Here is a 22,526-nt window from a genome sequence, read left to right on the forward strand (position 1 = left end):
AGCAAAACCCGACAATGAATGTAGAAAATATCACCTTTCTAATGATGTAAAGTAGGTGATAAATAGGTGATCAAACAACGAAGATATCGCAATAGTAGCAAATAAAACCCCAATTTTCATTTTTGCGATTTTAATTATATTGACAAATATCACAGCTTTGGTTGAAAATTTTCCAAAAGCAAAGCCTGACTATGAAAGTAGAAGATCCCATCTTTACAATGATGCAAACTAGGTCGGCGTAGGTAACCAAAAAACGGAGATATCGCAAAAGTCGGTAATACATCCCATTTTTCTATTTTTTTGAAAAAAGTCAACATTTTATTTCAAAGCCAATATCTCTGTTTCTTTAAGAGGTATATCAAAAGCAAAACTTGGCAAGGAAAGTAGAAAATATCACCTTTACAGCGATGTAAAGTAGGTTGTCGTAGGTGGTCAAATAGCAGAGATATGGCAATAGTCGATAATGCATCCCATTTTCCGATTTTTTTGTAATCACGCTACAGGTCGCAATTTTGATCGGATCGTCACGAAATTTTAGGGGTTAATGGGGGTCCCACAGAGGAAGAAGCCTACTGATTTTAATGATGGTCGGATACTATTCAGGGGTCGGAATGGGGAAAAACTTATTTGGAGACAAATTCAAAGTTTTATTCTTTGTGAATATATTGGCTTCTAGTAGAGGTATTCAAACGGCAAAGCCTGTCAATGGAAGAAAAAATATTACCTTTACATTGGTGTAAAGCAGATTATGGAAGGTGGTCAAACAAGGGCGATACCACAATAGTCGGTAATGCATCCAATTCTTCCATTTTTTGCAATCAAGCTACAGGTCGTACTTTTGATGGGATGGTCACGAAATTTTGGTTGCTTATGGGGGTCCCAAAGAGAAAGAGGCATATTATTTTTGGTGGTAGTCGGTTTATATACTGGTGTAGGGTATCACATGGTCGGCCCGTCCCGACTATAGCCTTTGCTCACTTGTTTATTTAAAAAATGGTCCACCAGTGTTACATTTTGTAAAAAATTCACAACAATCGAAAATCGAACAGTTCGTCCGTATGTCTATTGAAATCACGTTAGAGATGAATTCTCGGTGTAGGTTATCGTTTTGATAATGTTCTCAATTGATGATATATCCCCCATAGAATGCTATCGCTCGATATTCGGCATGTTGAAGGTTTTTGCCACATTAAACATTTAGAACATTTCTTAAGAGCATTGTCGTTATAGGTCAACGTTTTGATATTGTTCCCATAAAACTGCACTGACTGATTTTTTGTATTTCAAGAGTTTGTCACATTACCGCAACGAAATTGCAGTAATTTAGTGGCTACAGCAGTTCAATTCGGAAATTTGTAAATATAGGCTTATGTTTTGGTAGGGACACCGTATAACGATACCGTATGGGATTTGCTACATTTTTCAACATAATTGGGTGTTACTTGGTATTTCGGATTTTTAATGGATAGAAAACCAGAAAATTATCAGTATCGGTACATGTTTTTGCATATACCAACATTTGTACTACTCCTACGAAAAAGCTTTAAGGCGGCGGGGGGAGCGCATTACTTTTATAAACGAAAGGAAAATAACTACTCAATTTTACTTCAATACAATTCGTGGTGAAGGATAAAAAAATCCTTCCGCAGTTTTTACTTGTTAGAACTTTGATATGTTTTTTTTTTCAATTTCACCACATTCCACATTTTTATTTTGTCCGCTGCAGCTATTGAACATGCGAACTTCTGATTTGTACCTAAACACACGGTGCCACGCTTACGAACAGTGGTGATTTTTTAAACGCTAACACGTACATATTCAAAAATTCTTCGCACTATGTTCATTACTTAATAATGAGCAAAATAAATGTTGTCGCTTTTTAATTGTTTAAGAATTTCTTCTCCTTATTATTCCATTTGGGAACATACCGTTCCTAGAATCTTTTTATGTTCTAGAAAGTTGTTTATTGAAATCTTAGGTAAATTTTTGTAGTAAACTGTATCCTTATTTTTGGGCGGTTCGGTACCTGTGGACCAAAATCGGAGAAAAAGTATAAAAATCGAAAATTTTCGAAAGTATTTTCACATTTAAGAACCGGTCATACGCATTTCGAAAGTTGTTTGCTGATATCTGTGATGTATTATTGTGGTCCATTGGTTTCTTGAATTTTGAACGGTTTAGTATCTATGGAGCAGGAACAAAGAAAAGAGGATAAAAATGTTGACCATTAAGAACCGTTTCTACCGAGTTCGTATGTTCTAGAAAGATGTTTACTAAGATCTAAGGTAAATTTTTCTAGTCGGTTGTTAGCTTCAAATTTGATCGGTTTGATATCTGTAGACTAAAATCCGAGAACATTTAAAAAGGAAATTTTGACTTTGACGATTTCGACCTTGATGGTGAGGTTGAATGGATTTTATGTGTTCACAATTATTATTCTTTAAGACGAGAGCTACAACTTTTCTTCTACGAGTAAACCCAAATTCTTAGATATGTGCCAAAGCCTCAGGTATAACTCCGAAAGTTGAAGTGATAGGGAAAAACGCCGAGACACGTGTCTTCTTATTATTGGTTTTCTCACCCGCTGCGGTGTCTTAATATGGTAAATAATTTTCGTGTCGTACAGTGTAATTGTTCGTTAATCCATGCGGTTCGGATATGGGAATATAACATCTCTGCTGAAGTTACTGTGTTAGATTGTAGGAGTTGTGTGAACTTTTTCTCAACTGTACTTCTTTGAGTAATTTGAGATGCCTTCCGTTGCGCCAGCTTGGTGATTTTTTTTATTTGATCCTTATTGTTGCTACTAATAGCTCGTGATCGCTGTCTATATCGGCACCTCTTTTGGTGCAAGCTTCCGCTTCATTTTTGTTTCACCCATGATCTATTTGGTTCTACGTAATCCCGTTAGGTGATGTCCATGTATATTTGCGGTTTGTCTTATGTGGAAATATTGACCCTCAAATGATTGGCACATTTCTATGAATCGATCTCCATTCCATGTTTACCCTTTATGTGTGAGAGGTCGTGGTTATCACTATCAATTTTTACGTTGAGATCCCCTGTTAGCATCATTATATCGCGTTTTGACTTACGAATTGCATAGTTCCTCATAGAAGTCGTCTTTTTCTAAGCCTTTTGCGTCCTCCGTTGGAACATAGCATTGTATGATAGTTAGATAGTTTTTGATACTTGTGTAGGAACGCGCTGTTATTATTCGGTCCGATACAGGATTCCATTCAGCAAATGCTGAATGAATCCCACTTCGCTTTCAGCTCTTTTGTCTTTTCTACTATACAGCACAATATTTCCGTTTCCTGATATGAGGGCACGTTTTCAAAACCATCTAATTTCGCTTATACCTTAATATGGGTTATATCGGTCCACTCATTCCGGTACCTCCCACACATAATTTCGAAAATTTTCGAAAAATTTGTGCGCACGATAACTCTTGAAGGGATTAACCGATTTGGTCCATACTTTGCACATCGTGAAATTTCTAACAGACTTAGATGAGGTTCTAGTATGGACTCAATCGATCCACTCCTTCGTGTACCTTCCACACAAAATTTCGGAAAAGTACAGTTAAGGACCTGCTCTCGACGGTACATGTCTTTTAGTGGCAAGTCCATACCACCTGAGAAAATAGCCTGTAAGATGCAAAAAACCCCTATGACACAGTGTGTAGTGGTTGGAGCACAAGATAACTCTCGAACGGATCAACCGATTTGGTCCAAAATTTGGCCTTCGTAATACTTTGTCCGAAAATAGTTTAAGTTCGAACATAAGCCATATCGGTCCACTGCTTCAGGTACCTCCCCCACAAAAGATCAAAAATGTTCTGAAAAATTGTTCGCCCGATAACTCTTGAAGGGAGTGGCCGATTTGGTCCATATTTTACACATCCTTATATATCTACCAGATATAGATCAGGGTCGAATATGGACTATGTTCACACCTTCGGGTACCTATCACACAAAATTGCTGATAAGCTCACTTTAAGACCTGCTCTCGAATCACCTTGATTTTTGTTGAAGCAGAAAAATCCATGCTTCTGCCAAAATTTGGCCTTCCTCGTATTTTGTCATAGTTTCAGTTCGATATCTATCGAAAAGATATGACCTCCAAAATAATATTTACTTCCATAATGGAATAATCCATGTTTTTGTCGGCAAGTTCAAATGTCCAAAAAAGGCCGCAGAATATGAAAAGACCACAAATACATTCGATCTGACCGTAGATGAAAGCTTCAATTCACATAGGCTTAGGCTATACCTCTGTCGGCAAAGCCGACTGATACTTTTTTACTTGTTGTACAAAAGTTTACTGAACGTTGTTCCTTCCAGCCGATCCATGTCTCTTGTGAAACATTTTTCGTGTTTTGAGAAATATCCACATTAGCAATACTGGCACAATAACAAGCATGGTGGTATAACAACAAATATATTGAGCTTGCAAATTTGGAGAAAAATGCGAAGCAAAACAAAATCCAAGATGAAAAGGAGAAAGAGCATAGAATAAATCATATGAGAGAATGCACGAGCATGGTTGTTTTGTAGCCGTAAACAACAAAGGAAAACACGTAAACGAGAAATAAATTCATATGGTTGCCGACATTTGCAGTTGAGGGACAAGAGAGTGAGACGATTGGATAAACTTATGCCGGTATTTCGTAAAGCAAACAGCCACCAACCAGCCACTCATTCATGGAATACTAACGAAGGATGGAAAGATGAAACAAAACAATAACCGTGGCTGGCATCAAAAGCTGTTGAAAGGAGGAAGAGGATGGAACAACAATACAACATGCGGCATGGAATATAATGAATGTGGCGTTAACGTTGTCGTTCGTACGTATAGCTACGTTACCGAGGCGCAATGTACTTGTAAATGAGGAAATAACGCCATATAACGACCCCTTGTATTCCAAAAGTTTTGCTATGCTGACGTTGGCAGAACGTTGACGCCTGAAGTGTGTGTTCTGAGTTCTGCAAACGTTTGAGAAGTCTTTCAAATCTTTGGCATGTTCAGTTTATCGTCGGCATACAAAGCGTTTAGATGGAGTTTAATGTGCGCCAGAAAGGCAATTGCGTTGTTCTTCTATAATGAAACCAACCAAAAAGGAAGTGTTTGTTTAAAATAATGTTGAGAATGTTGGTTGGGCGCCATAATAAAGTATCAAAATGGAAGAAAAATTAAAGAGCGGCTCTTTTAAAATAAAAAGAAAAAATTTTAAAATAAATAAAAAAGGAAAAAATCTGATCTAAATAAAAAGGAAAAAAATGTGAATAAAAAGTGATTCAAAATTGTAAATGCTAAAAAGCAAAATAATTTATTCATAACAAAAAGAAAAATATTTAAAAATTTAATAATTACAAAAAAAAATGTCGTCTACCAAGTCTGTTGTTTGTTGTTGATGTGAGTAATGAAAGCAGAAAAAAAGAAGAGAGAAAAAAATTAAAACAGGGTGTGTGAAGGCGGCGCGGCGTTCAAGTCTCAAAGTATGCTTTTTTCCATTGTATCACTCACGTTATTGTTGTGCTGTGGCTGTTTAGCCACATTTGCGTGCAATTTTACTTTGAGTCTCTGTGCATGTGTGGTGCGACGACGGGTCGGTCTGAACAAGCCACAGTTTTAGTTTATGTGGCGGTGTAAGGAAGGTGACATATGAGTCTGTGTTTGTTTGTATGTGCAAATGTGTGTGCGTGTGTGTGTAAAACATTTTATATTGAAATTGCGTCGGAATCAAAATAAAGCTTTGTTCACAGCAACAACGCCAGTTACAAATAACAACAACACAAATGAAACCAAAACAAGTGAAAAATATATTTATGTTGGGCAATGACGACTTTGTTGTACCCAAAAAATTGCCTCAAAGCATCTCAAAAGAAAAATTAAGAAAATTGTAATCTTTTTTAATTCCAAACAGATGAACACGTGCTTATATTTCTTTGGTGAAAATTTTGTTTATGTCAGTGATTCTTAAACTAGCATAATATATACAATATTTTTATATATGCGATAACTGAATAATATGTAGTTCAATTATATTCAAAACCTTTACCAAATTGTTTTCCGCCGGTATGAATGTTTGTTTATTGTGGTATAAGAGGTAGGCATATCATTGTTTATAAAACAAGGACGGGTTGTAAAATAAGGAGAATTAAAAAACATTAGGAACTTTCAATTGAAAGGATTTAATATACGTGGACTTATCACCTGTCTCCTTTATACCATCAGTTTTATAGCTTAAGGGGGAATGTACACTTCATTGACATAATATCAATCCAACAATAAAAATATTAACAGTCGTTCTGACCGATTTTTGCCATCTTCGAACTTAAACTAAGTTTTGACAAAATATTACGAAAGCCAAATTTTGGACATAGTCGATTGGTCCGTTCGAGGGTTATCGTGTGCTCCAGCCAGCCAGACAGACAGACGGACGTACATGGCTAAATCAACCACAAATTGTCTGAAACTCATTTCGTCCAAACATACTTGGGGGCTAAAACCGATCGATGAGGCACATTTTGTCCGTATAATATTGTATATACCCTCGTTGACATAAATACTGAGGGTATAAATATTATCAGTCGTTCTGCTACTAGGGTTGAAATAAGAAATCTTAAATATGCAATTTTTGGCGATCGGTTAAGTTAACCCATGCTAACCTAGCGATTTGTGATTACATAGTAATTTGTATAGGGACAAAGTTGCATTTAAACGAAAATTCTCTAAATGCCACAATTATGGTCCGATCGATCAAAAAACTTTACCAGTTCATTATTGTGGAATTTTTAAAATCGGATCAGATTTTTATATTGCTATATAAAATCGGCCAGATTTGCATATTGGAAGTATATCAAAAACCGATCCGATTTTCACAAATTTTTGTAGTATTCGTTTTTTAGCCACAACAATGAACTGATAAAGTGTTTTCGATTAGACCACAATTGCGTCCCCTAGAGAATTTTCATGAAAATGTACCTTTGGTCCCACACAAATTACTATGGAAACAAAGATCGCTGGGTTACACCGGTTAACGTTAACCGCTCGCCATAAAATTTCATATATAAGGTTTTTGGATCAAATGGGGAAAATTAGGGAGTAGGAGTCCCAAATAAGGCTCTAGTACATATATGCCCTCAACACACGCACGAATAAATAAGTAAAAGTCGGCTTTGCCGAAAAAGATATACCCTCAGCATAACATAAGCAGCATGAAAAGTTGTTAGAAAGGTGATATTTTCTACTTACATTGTCAGGTATTTCTTTGGGTATACCCCTTATAGGCGCTGAGATATTTGCTCGGAAATAAAACGTTGACCTTTTCCCCAAATAAGTTTTTGCCCATTCCGACCCCTGAATATTATCAGGCCATCGCACAAATTAGTAGTCTTCTTCCTCTCCGGGACCCAAATTAACCCCCAAAATTTCGTTATTTCAAAAAATAGAAAAATGAGATGTATTACCGATTATTGCGATATCTTGGTTATTTTGCCGCCTACGCCAACCTACTATGCATCATTGTAAAAACGGGATTTTCTACTTTCATACTCAGGGTTTGCTTTTGGAAAGTCCCCAACCAAAGCTTTGATATTCGTCATTATAATTAAAATAGCAAAATTGAAATGTTGGGGTTTACTTGCCACCCAGGTGATATATTTGTTGTTTGACCCCCTACAACAACCTACTTTACATCGTTAGAAAGGTGATATTTTCTAATTTCATTGTCAGGTTTTGCTTTTGGTATATTCTTTACAGAAGCTGAAATATTTTCTCTGGAATAAAACGTTGACATTTTTCCCAAATAAGTTTTTACCCATTCCGACCCCTAAATATTATCCGATTATCACTAAAATCAATAGGCTTTTCCCCTCCCAGACCCCCATCAAACTCCAAAATTTGGTGACGATCCTATTAAAATTGCGACCTGTAGCGTGATTACAAATGTTATATGGACAGACGGGCAGACGAACAGATGTACGGACGGACGGTGTAGGGTATAAGAAACAACTTCAGAATGGATTTGTTTTTCTGTTGTAATGAATACTCACAGTAAACTCTATTCATATCGTATTCGTTCTTCAAAATGTACGTTAATTTCGAATATGGGCTATATCGGTCCACTTATTCCGGTACTTCCCCAACAAAAGTTTAAATATTTACCCTTAAGAACAGGTTGAGACCTGTTCGCAGATAAATTTTAAAATTTATTTAATATAGTTCTCGTAGTACACGGTGCGCCTGAACAAACATTAAATGAAAGATGCTTACACCTGGGAAGTTTTTGCGGATTGTGAAACTACAGTATTAATAGATGAGAAAAGTCAAAAACAAAACAAAAATCGCCGGAGAGCTTTTTAAATATATCGCGGTCAAAGGTCATATTTTTAGGTATTTTAAAGAAAATTCTATATATGTAAGTTTAAATTGGGACAATGCACTGAATGTATCCTCTCCTTAAAAAACAATGTCATGACTGCAATTTCCCAACTTAAACTTATATATGTATCTCGAAAATGTTGACAACCTAGGAAAAAATTACAAAGACCAATCTTGTAGAAAATTGTCACAGTTACAACATTTTCCTTAGCCCGATTTCTATAGGACTTGCGGCTACCAAGGCAAATCGGGAAAATCTAAAATAAACGAAAAATGTAAACTTTAATCGCGATTTATTTAAAAATCCCTCCAACGGTTTTTTCTTGTTTCTTTAATTTTTCTCATCTTTGTACATTGCTGTTTCAGAATCCCAAAACAGTTCCCAGGTGTAAGCACCTACCATTTAGAGTTGGTTTAGGCGCACCGTGTACTACGAGAAAGTATATAATTTTTGGGAGAGTCGAACTTGCATTCTTTCTAAAGAGACATTTGACATTATATAAACTTGCAACATTGAATATTTTACCGGTTTCGAACAGGGCCACAAGTAGTTCCTTTGGTAAAATTTTAAAAACTACTTTCGAACAGCCCTAGTTGTTAAACGTCTGTTAAGGAGATAACCTAAAGCGTTGTCCGATGCACAGTGGTTCAGAATAGTTTTTTTCCTTGCCAAAATTCTGTAACTTTTGAATGGATAGAAATATTTATAACCTCAGCATTTATGCTAACGAGGGTATATGAGGAAAAGTAAAAATTTTTTAATATTCCATTTGAAAAAAATTAAAAAATTTTTTGAAGCTACTTGAAAGATTTTTGGTGCATGGATTGAGAGGAAATTCCCATTCTCAAATCTGTTCGAGATACTAATTTTGGTTATTGCGCGCAAAAGTTATGGCGGTTTCAATTCTGATTATAAGAATCAATCTTATAAAAACGCTATTCATTATATTGAGAAACAGTGTTAATTTATGACTTCCTACATACTATATGTTTACTGAGATCCCATAGCTTTAGTAAAAATGTTGTACATTTTCGCGAAAATTAAGAAAGAATTAAAAAATGCTTGCTTGCAACTTGTTTTAATAAAATTTAAGCTGTTTATGCATCGGAAAAATATTTTAAAAATATGTACGTAATCTAAACATCGCGTCGATTCAAATGAACCCAAAAATATACAAATCTGTTTAGCGGTTTGCATATTATAGCAAAAACAAAAAATATATTGAGGGAAGTTATAAAATTTTTATGAGAAAATATTTTTTCAAATTTATTTTGTAAGTTAGTTGAAGAAAATGTAAGCAAATTAGGTCGGAGTTATTCTTCTATTTCAGTTAAATTTTACGCAAAAAATCACTTTTTTTATTCTAATCACTCCTCTAGTACATGCTAACATCTAGCGGGAGATATGGGTAACGTTCAACTAAATGTTGGGTTCCTTTGAATGGGGTATAATCTTCAAATAAAACTGTGTAGGGTAATGTTCATTTTAAAATGCGTGTAAATCGCGAAATCCTCAAAATCACTTGATGCGCATGCGGTTTACTAATACAGCGAATTCTTCTCTTTTAATTTGTACACATTTGCCAGGATTTACTTTGGCGGCTAAGATGTAGCATCGCCTGCAGCGTAGTGCGCAAAGAACGGAATAACACTTATAATTTGCACAAAGTGCATACACTTTTTATGCGCATTTCACTATCAACCGCGGAAAAATACATCGATCTAATCCTATTTCGATCAAATCCATCAAGAACCGTGGATGAAGCATCACACAATATTTTTGGGATAAATCGGATACAGCTCCCATGCCGCTAAATTTTTTAAACCGCTGCTTTCGCAAAACCGCGAGCGGTGTGTCAGTTTCTTCCTTGACAAGGAAACGATCCACAGAAAACGCGATTAAATCCGCTATATTTTCAAAAATATTTTTCGCACATTTTTCGGTTTTTGCAGTTGCTGTTTTCGCCGTTCTAGTGGATAGATTTTCACAATCTATGATTTTTATGATCCGAACCGTCAAAAAACTAAAATATCTTGGGGTCCCAGCACAATCAAAAGGATATTGTAAATACTATACCCAAAAATAGGGTTTTTCGAAAAAATATCGTACTAAATTATGGCCTTTGGCAGTACATTAATGTGATGCTCCGGACCGTCAAAAAAACTAAAATATCTTGGGGTCCCAGCACAATCAAAAGGATATTGTAAATTCTGTACCCAAAAATAGGGTTTTTCGAAAAAATATCGCACTAAATTATGGCCTTTTACAGTACATATTTGACATATCAAATTATGCGTAATCGCGAGTACTTTAATGGCCCCGGCACATACGGCGCGTTGAGCGTCGCGTTACAACAACCACATGAAAACTTCAAGAACAAACTTGGCATCACTTACACATTTTTCATGTGGTTGTTGTTTGCAACGCGTCGCACAACGGACCGTATGTGCCGCGGCCTTAAGCATATTAACGGTTCTTAGAAAAAGAAGAATGCGCGTCCCTGTTAAATAAAAAATACAAAAAACAGTGGAATGCAGTGGAAATTTTCAAAAGTGATACATCAGAAGTGTAATCTTCATTTTGTATTCTTCTACTTTTGTTTTGGGCAGATATCCGTACTTTAAACGGTTTGGCCGGCAGTCGAATAACAACGTAAAAAACTCGTTTGCTACAACGTGTTTTTACCTATTTTTATTCATTTACGCGGTCATAGGTTCCGCGAAAATTAACTTTTTAGCCACATGGTCATATTTTGTGGTACACTTGAATAGTTCGCGTATTATAATAGTGCAAACCTTGGCTTCATCAATGTTACATTTTTTTTTACTTTCCGTCATATACACTTTCATACGAGAAACATGTGCCTCATCGAAATAATGGTTTTAGACCCCAAGTATGTTTGGACGAAATGTGTTTCAGACAATTTGGATTTGATTTAGCCATGTTCGTCCGTCTGTCTGGCTGGCTGGCTGGCTGGAGCGCACGATAACTCTCGAACGGATCAACCGATTCGGTCCAAAATTTGGCTTTCGTAATATTTCGTCCAAACCAGGGTTTCGGAGTCGAGGTATTTTTGGCTCGACTCCGACTCCGACTCCAGACGAGTTTTTTTTCACTTTTGTCGGATTTCAAAATATGTGAAAATGAAGGGGCATTACAAATCATAAGGATAACATGCAATAAAAATTATAAGCAAATCATGACCAAGTTTCAAACTGGATGTAGGCCAACATTTTAGTGTGCTTTTTTCATCTGAAAGAAAAAAATACTACGAAGTTTTGAGCCCGTCTACGAATTCCTGTTTTTATTAAAGCATTTTGCGGTGCCGATGCTCCAAAACTAATAAACCAATTGTCATATATTCTTGTGGCCGATTTCGAGAAAAAAAAAAACAGTTTATATGCTGCATACAAAATAAAATAAATTATTCCCATCCATCGCTCATACTAAGGCAATATTGTTCAGATACTTTACTTTTCTACTTTTTCTGAAATTTATAAGTGGGGATCACCCCTTAAACTAAAATTCAGCGCTCACATTTTGAACTTTGGTGTGGTATGGATAATTTTATTGAAATATTTGAGATATATTGGGTGTACAGCACGTAGGAAAATTTTATGTAGGGTCGGCCACTAGGACAAGAAATCGATATTTTCATGTTTGCATTGTCCTTAATCACTTTTACCCGATCCTTTCTCATGAAAACTCTATGATTATGTATTTCATTGAATTTCGTATATGCTATTGAGTGTGTAAAAAATTCGGATACAAATGAACTACATCTGTTTCTGGCGGACAGATCCGATTGTTTGAAAGTCTACATCTAAAGCCCTCATTGAGTATATAATGAATCTTAGAAGAAATATTCGCCGTTTGTCAGACTTCTGAGTTATGGCGGGATGAATCTGTCGTTGACCAACAAAGAATTTATGATGCCCTAATTCAGAAATTAACAAAGAACAATGATAACGTGACAATATATAATTTTTGGTGGAACATTTTGTTTTACTTTTTGTGTTCAAGAACAAAAAGGACATGGAAGGAACTGAGCTAGAAGGACAGCATATTCGACAGAAAGGTCCTCATTCTATTTAACTGAAACGAAGAAGCAATATCTCTTTCCACCCCCAGATCTTGACTTCCATGTTGTGTCACAGGGTATTCAGTAAGGTTTCCCATAGAGACCGCAATATCTTGTAGAACACAAGGATAACTTCTCATAAAAAACAAGATGAGAATACCAATAGACCTTTGTGGGAAGACCAGTAAGACTTCTGAAGAAAGAGGTTATGGATAAATAGACTACACTCCAGAGGATAGTAAATATCCTGTGAATTGTCCTTTAACTTAGTATATTTTAGAAGGTAGCATATATGTTTTCTAATACCTTTCTTTAAAAATAATAATGATTTTTTAAAAAATTTTCTTGTTCCAAATTTAATGTTATATTTCAATAGCATGGAAAAAATTTTGCCCGGAGTCGGAGTCGAGTTATTTTTTTCGACTCAGACTCCGACTCCAGCAAAATTGCTCGACTCCGACTCGTAGACTCTGACTCCGACTCCGAAACCCTGGTCCAAACTTAGTTTATGTTCCCTTCCGGTACCTCCCCCACAAAAGTTCGGAAATGTTCTTAAAATTTGTGCGCATGATAACTCTTGAAGGAAGTAACCGATTTGGTCCATACTTTGCACATCGTGAAATTTCTACCAGACTTATATGAGGGTCCAATATGGACTCAATCGGTCCACTCCTTCGGGTACCTCCCACACAAAATTTCGGAAAAGTTCAGTTTAGGACCTGTTCACGAATCGCTTTGATTTTTGTTGTAGCAATTTGTATTCACTGCCCCCCATACAACGGTATAAGTTTCATCAGGGGCAAGTCCATAATTCCTAAGAAAATAGCCTGAAAGCTACAAAAAAGCCCTATCTTCCGACGGATCTTCCGACTCGGTCCACAATTTGATGTTCGTAATATTTTGCGCAAACTTAGTTTAAGTTCGAAGATAAGCCATACAAAAGTTAAACATTTTTCGGGAAAACTCTGCGCATGATTACTCTTGATGGGAGTGACCGATTTGGCCCATACTTTACACATCCTAAAATATCTACCAGATGTATATCAGTTTGGAATATGGACTATATTTGTCCACTCCTTCGGGTACCTCCGACACAAAATTTTGGATAAATTCACTTTAAGACCTTCTCTCGAATCACTTTGATTTTTGTGCCTCAATTACGACAGTAAAAGTTTTTTCAGGGGCCAGAGAAAACAGCCCGAAAGTTGTAAAAAACCCCTATGGCGCCATATGTAGTAGCTGGAGGGCTTGAACGGAATACTGCATTCGTCCACACTTTGGGTATTGTAATATATCTTCGAATATTAGATGAAATTCTAAGGTGGTGCTTATAGGTCCACTCCTTCCGGTACCTCCACCCAAAAGTTCGAAAATATTCGCTAAAATGGTACGCGCGATTTCTCATAGACGTTGCAACCGATTTGGTCGAATCTTTGGATCTCTAAATATTGTCGAAACTTAGTTTATGTTCAAATTTGGGCCATATCTGTCCAATCCTTGTGGTACCACCCACTCAAACGTTCAACATTTTTGTGTGGTTCGAGGATCCTTTGGAAGGTTTTCTTAGTGACCCTTTTACAGCGATATTATGTTTTTCGTAGGCTAGTGTGATAAAAAAGCCCCATCTATCGATATCCCCACAAATTTTTGAGCTTTAATCCTATCCATACTTATGTCGGTGCATACGCTCAAAATTTTGCAAACCCCCCTAAATACAAAAGTTTTTTTTTTGGAAAAAAGTGTTTCAATCGATACAGGTTGAGGGTATATCTCTGTCGGCAAAGCCCATTGATACTTTTTTATTTGTTTCATATTTTTTTTCGACAGATAACACAATCAGAATTCCGTTGAAATGGTAAAATTTTCAAAAAATTTAAAATTTGTTCAAAAATAAAAACGATACTCCTTGGCGTTTCATAAAACTCATATACAGTCGAACCTCGATTATACGGGAATCCATTACCAATAAACCTCCATTATCCGGGAATGGAAAACACAGCATTTTTTGTTCAGTATACACCAATTAACCTCGAAAATCGTTATAATCCGAAATTATAATTCTTTCGTCTAAATTTCAATGGACAAAGAAAACAATGCAAAAAGAATTATTTTAGAACAGTTTAAATCTTTTTAACTACACATTAAATTCAAAATTGTTTTTCATTATAACTAATTCCAAACACCATATTTTTGATTAAAAATACATGAGAAACAGTATTACTCCATTATCCGGGAAAATCTATTATCTGTAATTCCTCCGGTCCCAAACATTACGGATAATTGAGATTCGACTGTACTTTAAAAAGTCCATTTGTGTAAATATGCTATGATTCATATGGGAAAACAGTACGAAAACACACACATTTTTACCCATGTAATTTCAATAAGTTTAAAAAAGTGTTCAACGGACGGAAGGGGGACGGTACAAATGTTTATGTATATGGAATGAAAAAGGGCACTTTCATGCGTATTTTTATGAAACCAAAACGTTTTTCCATGTTGTTCCCAAAAGTTGTAATTTCACTAAGATTTAGTACCTAAGGAAAAATCAAATAGCTCACTACGTGTAAACATAATTTAATTTGTTAAAACCTTTCATAAAGTCAAGAATCCTTCCTACCTAACAAAAAACAATGCACAGAATATCTGTTATAGTTTCCGAGAAATAGCAATTTTTTCTCCAGAAAAATTTTCATCTTTAGACATTAACAACCAGTGGATACAAAAAATTTGGTATTTTGCCCAGGAAAATCGATTTTTGATTTAATTTTGGAAAATTCACCTTTAAGACAATTTTTGAAATTTTGTATGGGAGATACCTGAAGATTGGAACGATATAGTCCATATTCTGACCTGATCTATGTCTGCATTATATATTGCGATGAGTAAAGTTTGGACCAATTCGGTTACTCCCTTCTAGAGTTATCTCGTGTGTTATTCAAAAATGTTCAACTTTTGTGGGGGAGTTACCGCAAAAGAGTGGACCGATATGTCTGATATTAGAATTTAATTTAAGTTTGAACAAAATATGTTGGCGACATTTCCTAAATACTCAGCCACGTAGAAGTTCTTTACAAGTGGTTCTGACTCGGCAGTAACAAGAAAGACCCATATCATTGAGCCAAGGGTGCACTCACTGTTCTAAATGCATGGTTCAATAAAACGCAAAAACTAGGAGATTTCTTACTCACAGCGAACTTGAAAGCCGAATTATAGCTGGTCCGGTTAGAAATTTGGGTAATGGGTAGCGAACCAAACTATTGTCCCATGTCAGATGGGGGGCTACAACTTTGAAAATACATAAAATTGATAGGCACCGTTATTTTAAGGCTATGCCCAAATATTGACCTATGTCAGCAATTTTTAGCAAGAAAATTTCTGGTTCAAAGGGAACTAAAATTTCAAATTACAACTAATTAGGGTAAAAACGTGACGAAAATCTTTAAAATACAAGAAATCCATCATTATCTAAGTTTGGAAGAAATATAAGGCTGTATAAAGTTTGGTCCAAGTCGATTAAACGGTTCGAGAGTTATCGTGCGCTCTACACATTCGGATATAACCGATAGATGAAGAACTAGATCTTTATGTTCTACATAAGCCCATAGAAATATGTGACAATCGGTTCATTAGTTAAAGTTGGCGCCGAAAAACACAGTAATAAAACCTGGGTTTCTTAGATGGCCATTTGCCACAAAACTACGTAATATTTTTTCAACAACAGAAAATAAATTCTGAAAGTAGATTCAGATGTGTTCTTTCAGAGGAAAAAAATCAGCGTACAGAAATAAGGCCCCATGAAATATCAACCCAAACAGAAATAAAAATGGACCCCAATTTTTGGGGTGTTTTTCAATTTGAAAAATGGCCCCAATACAAAAAGGCCCCAAACTAGGAAATTTGGCCCCAAAAAATATTACATTTATGTTTAAGTATGTTCATACAATAGTTTGTAATAAGTAACTAATTAATGGCTATATATTTTTTTAATTTTGGGTATGTATATTCCAGTACATATTGCAAGAATATACCATTTTTTCCGATATCATAAAGGGAAATTTGTTATCGTAGTAAAAAATAGTAGCTTCTTGCAGGTTCTGAAACAGGCATTTTAGCATTTTTTCTAATTGTGTTTGAATTGATTTGGAAAGTAGCAGAGGAAAAATATATATTAAAAAAATTTAGAAAGAACAAAGTTCTTGTAAAAGTATGCAAATATTTTTAAAACCCAACAATTCTACAAAATACCGAGTTCTTCTAAAAAAATTGCAAATAATTCATTAAAATTGCAAATACTGTCATAAAACCGAAAATCGCCGCAGTCAAAAATATTATTGGCAATATCGCGAAATTTTTTACAAAAATATTTCCACAATTTTAGAAAATACAAAGTATTTGTAAAAAGTTTTAAATAATTTTATAAAACCTAAATGCGCCGCAGTCAAAAATATTTTCGAAAAAAATCGCGATTTTTATACAAAAATATTTTCACAGTTTTACTAAATACTAAGTTTTTCTAAAAAAAAATGCAAATACTTTTATAAAACAGAAAAGCGCAGCAGGCGAAAATATTTTTGTCAAAACAGCGCGAATTTTTACAGAACTATTTTCACAATTTCAGAAAATACAAAGTTTTTCTAAAAAATTTTAAATAATTTTAAAAAAACCGAGACCGAATATTTTTGAAAAAAATCGTGCGATATTGTACAAAAATATTTTTCTATTTAAGAACATAGAGGGTTATTGTATAAAATGCGAACACATACAAATTTTCCCGATTTATTTTTTTCAATTTAAATAATTAATATACTCATATACACGAAATGTCTTCGTCGTATACCGTAGTCTGGTAAAATTTCTACGAACTGCTACTGACAAATTCAGATATAATTTCATTTTTAAATACTTTAATGAAATCTGGAAGATTTTGTGGAGACTTCGGTATTGTTTGCCACTTAAGCCTTCCCAAATATACAATTCCACTTATATTCTAACTTTTTCTCTAAAATTTATAACAGATCTTTGATCAATAGAAATTAATGGAAAATTTCGAATAGCAACAATAACTTTGAATTAAGAAAAAAGTCGTTGGGAGTTATGTCCGCGTTTTTTTATAGTTATATCCGTGAGTGTTTTTTTTTTGTTCCTTATAAAATTTATGAAATTACACCCTAATTTTTGTTCGTTTTCTTCATAATAACTTTCGAAAATTCACCCAATTTGTTTTTTCTGTTAAACACAGGATTGCATTTAGGCCCTCAACATGTGCAAAAAGGCCACAAAGCCCAATGCAATTAGACCCCAATATTATTAAACCCCAATTTGATTTTCAAATGTTTGATGTACTTATTTTGAAGTCAAATGGTCCCCAATATCTGAACGCAAAAAGGTCCCAAAAAACGAAAATAGGCCCCAAAAGTTATATTGTTCTTTTCCATATACCTGAAGGCTATTTTCATTTTCAATTTGGGATGTTATTTCTTGGAAAAAATCATGTTACTGGTTTTTATTGGCCTTTACCACAGGGGGTTACCCCTTTAGTGAATACCCGACCCATGACGATTTGTTTGTTCTTTGTTTTACAGGAGAGCACCAATAATTTGTCTCTTCAAAGTAAAAACACATTTCAAAGTATAGGGTATAAGAAAAACGCAGATTCCATACGCCACAGTTATACTCACACATACAAACATACATACACATGTAAATTGGAGACTTTATGTTGAACACCATAAAATGCCATGATAAATACCCGACAGACGACTACGACAATGAGCTGATGTCAGTTGGTTCGATGGTTGGTTGGTTGGTGACTATGACGGTATGAAAAGCCGGCTACTTCATAATGAATGATAAACGAGAATAATGCAAAAAAAGTTGAGTCTGTCTGCAAATTTTCATGTTTTAGCGTGTGTTTGGAGAAAATAAAACAGAAAAAGAAATGAAAAGTTAAACATAACGCAGACACACAACACATTTCGATGAACGTCACTGTCAAAACGCACAAAGTGAATAAAAATAAAGAAAATGAAAAATGAAAAAGAAAAAAAAATAACAGTAAACAAAACAACCATGGGAAAATAACGAACAAGGATTAATAAAAAACGGTAAAAGCCTCAATTCAAAGAGGATAGAACAAATGCCATAAAGGCAATGCAATAATGTCATGCCAATGGATGAGAAAACAAACAATACAAAAACAACTCTAGCAACAATAGTAAATTCAAAACGCAAACATCAACAATCAGATGATCAAAGAAAAGAAATGCTAAATAATGGCTTTAAAGACATGAGAAACAAAAATGAAACTAAACTAGGAACATGTACTGCTTTTGTGCCATCTTCTATTAAAGTACCTAATCGATATGCTTCTATATACGGCTAGTAGGGTTATTTACGGTTCACTTGTAAAAGTATGACAAATGGTAAGAATTGATAAATAAAATCATATCAATCACAAGTGAATTATCATAGAAAGGATTTAAATCGATACAATATATTCCACCTTCGATATTTTCAGGAAGAATCTGTCGTGAGATAAGAAATGAAATAAGGGAGGGAAGAAATGAATACATACTACTGCTAACAACAACTAATAATTTGTCATATTAATTAGAAGAAGTATGGTTATAAAGTAGAACTATAAAATAAATCCTTATAGGAAGGGACATTTTATTATACATTTTACCTTCTTTACTTTATGTTGTCCGAAGTAACCATCGTTCTGTTATTTCTACACAAAAATGATTAAGTTACAGTATATATACAGATTAAAGCTCCGCCACACACACACATACTTATATTTTTTCGTACCTTTGTGTTTTCCTATGTATCGTATCTCTTTGTGCCTATTTCCTCTTAAATGTTAGAAATTTCCTTTTTGAGAGTAACTTTATTGTTGCCACAAAAGCAACCTTGGCCATGACCCTGAAGTTGATATGATGTGTATGAGGTCATTGTGAAAGTGTGACGATGGTGGTGAATTGTATGTATGTATCATATATTTTTGGGTATTATACATGCTGTGTTTGTTTTGTTGAGGTAGGGAAGAAGAAAAGTAAAATGGAAAATAAATAAATCAAATTAAGGAAGGAATATATTTCCGTACAAAAATACATATTAGACCGGGGCGATTTATAAGGAAGGAACAACATTAATGGATGCGTCGCGTATCTGGTTTCTGGGATTGAACTGAGCATATGTCTACGTTGAAAATCTAGCCTCCCGATATCGACTTGACAGTTTTATAACCGCAGCATATACGCCAACGATACTCTTTCATACGGACAACTTGGACTTGATTTAGCCATGTCCGTCCGTCTGGCTGGCTGGCTGGAGCGCACGATAACTCTCGAACGGATCAACCGATTCGGTCCAAAATTTTGCTTTCGTAATGTTTTGTCCAAGCCCAGTTTAAGTTCGAAGATGGGTTATATCCTTCCACTTCTTCCCGTACCTCCCCCACAGAAGTTCGAAAATGTTCGGAAAATTAGTGCGCACGATAACTCTTGAAGAGAGTAACCGCTTTGGTACTTACTTTGCACATCGTGAAATTTCTACCAGACTTAGATCAGGTTATGGTAATATGGATTATATTTGCTCAATCCTTAGGATACCTCCCCACAACATTTTTTGTTTTCCATGGGAAAGTCCATGCTTTTTGGCATGCTGGTCAAAATGTTATACGATGGCCTATTGAAATGACTAGTCGGCGCGATATCTATGGAAAAGATAACAATCCCAAAATAAGATCCACTTCCATATTGGACAATGTCAGTCCATTAATGTCGGCAAAGCCGACAGATACTTATTTACTTGTTTATGTACGATTTGGTATAACCCCCACATAATTGTGACTCCCGATTTCAAGTGTTTTGACGTCTTTGATAATAGACTGTTCGAAAGATATTATTCACCCCTTTAAAAGGAAACAAGTTAGAACGGCGTTAAGTTCGGCCGGGCCGAACTTGTTATACCCTCCACCACGAGTTGTATTGAAGTAAAATGGAATAATTTCACTTCGTTTATGAAGAAGACTAAATTCCAAATTTCAGCAATTTCGGTAAAACAATGTGTCTAACTTTCAAAATAACGAAATTCGATAGTTACCGCCCTATAAAGGCTATATTAAGACCTGTACCGACAAATTTCTGGGGGAAAGTTTTATACCACTAACGAAGACTGAATACCAAATTTCAGCCATTTCGGTGGATTATTGTGGCCACAACCTTCAAAATACCGAAAATCGGGAGATACCGTTCTATTGGGGCTATATGTAGGCGTGGACCTATACCGAAAAAATTCTGGTGGAAAGTTTTATACCCCCAGCTAAAACTAAGTACCAACTTTCAGCCATTTTGGTGTGATAATGAGGCAAAAACCTTCAAAATACCGAAATTCGGGAGGTACCGTTCTATGGAGGCTATATAAAGGCGTGGATCTATACCGACAAATTTCTGGGGAAAGTTTTATACCACTAACGAAGACTAAATACCAAATTTCAGCCATTTTGGTGTGATAATGAGGCAAAAACCTTCAAAATACCGAAAATCGGGAGGTACCGTTCTATGGAGGCTATATAAAGGCGTGGATCTATACTGACAAATTTCTGGGGAAAAGTTTTATACCACTAACGGAGACTAACTACCAAAATTCAGCCATTTCGGTGGATTATTGTGGCCACAAACTTCAAAATACCGAAATTCGGTGGTACCGTCCTATGGGGGCTATATCAAAACGTGGTCCGATATAGAACATTTGCAATACCAAACTTCCATACCAAATTACAAAGCTCTATCTTAAAAATTGCGAGCGGTATCTTGATTTCAACAGACGGACGGACAGACGGACATGGTTATATCGACTTAGAGTTTTACCCTGATCAAGAATATATATACTTTATAGGGTCTTGGATGAATATTTCGATGTGTTACAAACGGAATGACTATGATTAACCCTCAATATTATGGTGGAGGGTATGAAAAGCACCAATAGAAATCCGTTTTAAAATAATGTTATGCCCGTTTAAACTTGAAAATCTTAGAAACACCGTTTTTCTTTACATTTACAAATATAAAACAAACAAGCGAAAAGCCCCTGTCCCCAATTTTAGGTGCAAACAAATTCCGACCACGGATACCCCAAATGTCTAAATTATCTAATCTAATCTAAACAAATGCATTCTATAAAGTGGACCTACCTTGACAATTTTGGAAAGATAACTTGTGTAACTGCAGGGAACATCATATGTCAAATTACGGGCAGTTCCATCAGACAATATAGATAAAACCCTCAAAATACCTCAAAATAATACATGGACCTAGGTACCCTTATATGGGGCTATTAGAAACCGTGGACCTATGTTGAAAAACTTTTGCAAGGATATTTTCTACATATTGAGAACTCGCTGTGCCAACTTTCAGCCACTATGTTTGTAAAATGTGGCTAATAGGTAAAAAATACCTTAAATTGGGAGATACGGGTATATGCACGCAGAGAAAAAATATTGTTGGAGCAATCATATTCTAAGAACAAAATAGTTTATTTTAAAATTCTTAAAACATGTATTGTTGGCGCAACAATATATTTTGTGTCATCATGTTCCCTAATAAAAAATATATGGTTGAAACAACAATATATATTTTCAGATTTTTAAAATACACTATTTTGTTCTTAGAATATGATTGTTCCAACAATATCTCTTCTCTGTGTGTGGGGGCTATATCAAAACATGGATCCAGAGACGCCATCTTCAATACTGGATATTCTCTTGATATAAGTAAGATTTTAGCCAAATTTTGTCAGCCTAAGTCAAGTGGTTCGACAGTTAAATAGTTTTTAACCAACTTTTGAGTAAATACTCGAAATCGGGGTACCCTTTTATGGGGCTATTAGAAAACGTGGAGCTATGATGACAAATTTTTGCAAGGATATTTTCTATATATTGAGAACTCACTGTTCCAAACTTCAGTCAATACGATTGTAAAATGTGGCTAATAGGTAAAAAATACCTTAAATCGGGAGGTACGGTTATATGGGGCTATATCAAAACATGGA

At 35.2% G+C, this 22,526-nt stretch overlaps 1 protein-coding gene across 4 annotated transcripts in view; it reads left to right on the top strand.

Moving 5' to 3' along the window:
- Positions 1–5,027: 5,027 nt before the first annotated feature.
- The window catches only part of plum (IgSF transmembrane protein plum), a 312,571-nt gene continuing 295,072 nt past the window's right edge, over positions 5,028–22,526 (top strand). The window contains exons 1-2 of one of the 4 annotated variants that reach the window (XM_073960104.1): positions 5,029–5,418; positions 18,379–18,895. The gene's annotated coding sequence lies outside the window, so the exon portion shown is untranslated. Of the gene's footprint in view, positions 5,502–5,563; positions 5,661–18,378; positions 18,896–22,526 lie in introns of those variants that run through there. The other 3 variants (XM_073960102.1, XM_073960103.1, XM_073960105.1) reach the window with 3 other exon arrangements.

Source organism: Musca autumnalis, unplaced genomic scaffold (assembly GCF_047663935.1).
Source record: "Musca autumnalis isolate F117 unplaced genomic scaffold, ASM4766393v1 scaffold_1, whole genome shotgun sequence".
NCBI lineage: Eukaryota > Metazoa > Arthropoda > Insecta > Diptera > Muscidae > Musca > Musca autumnalis.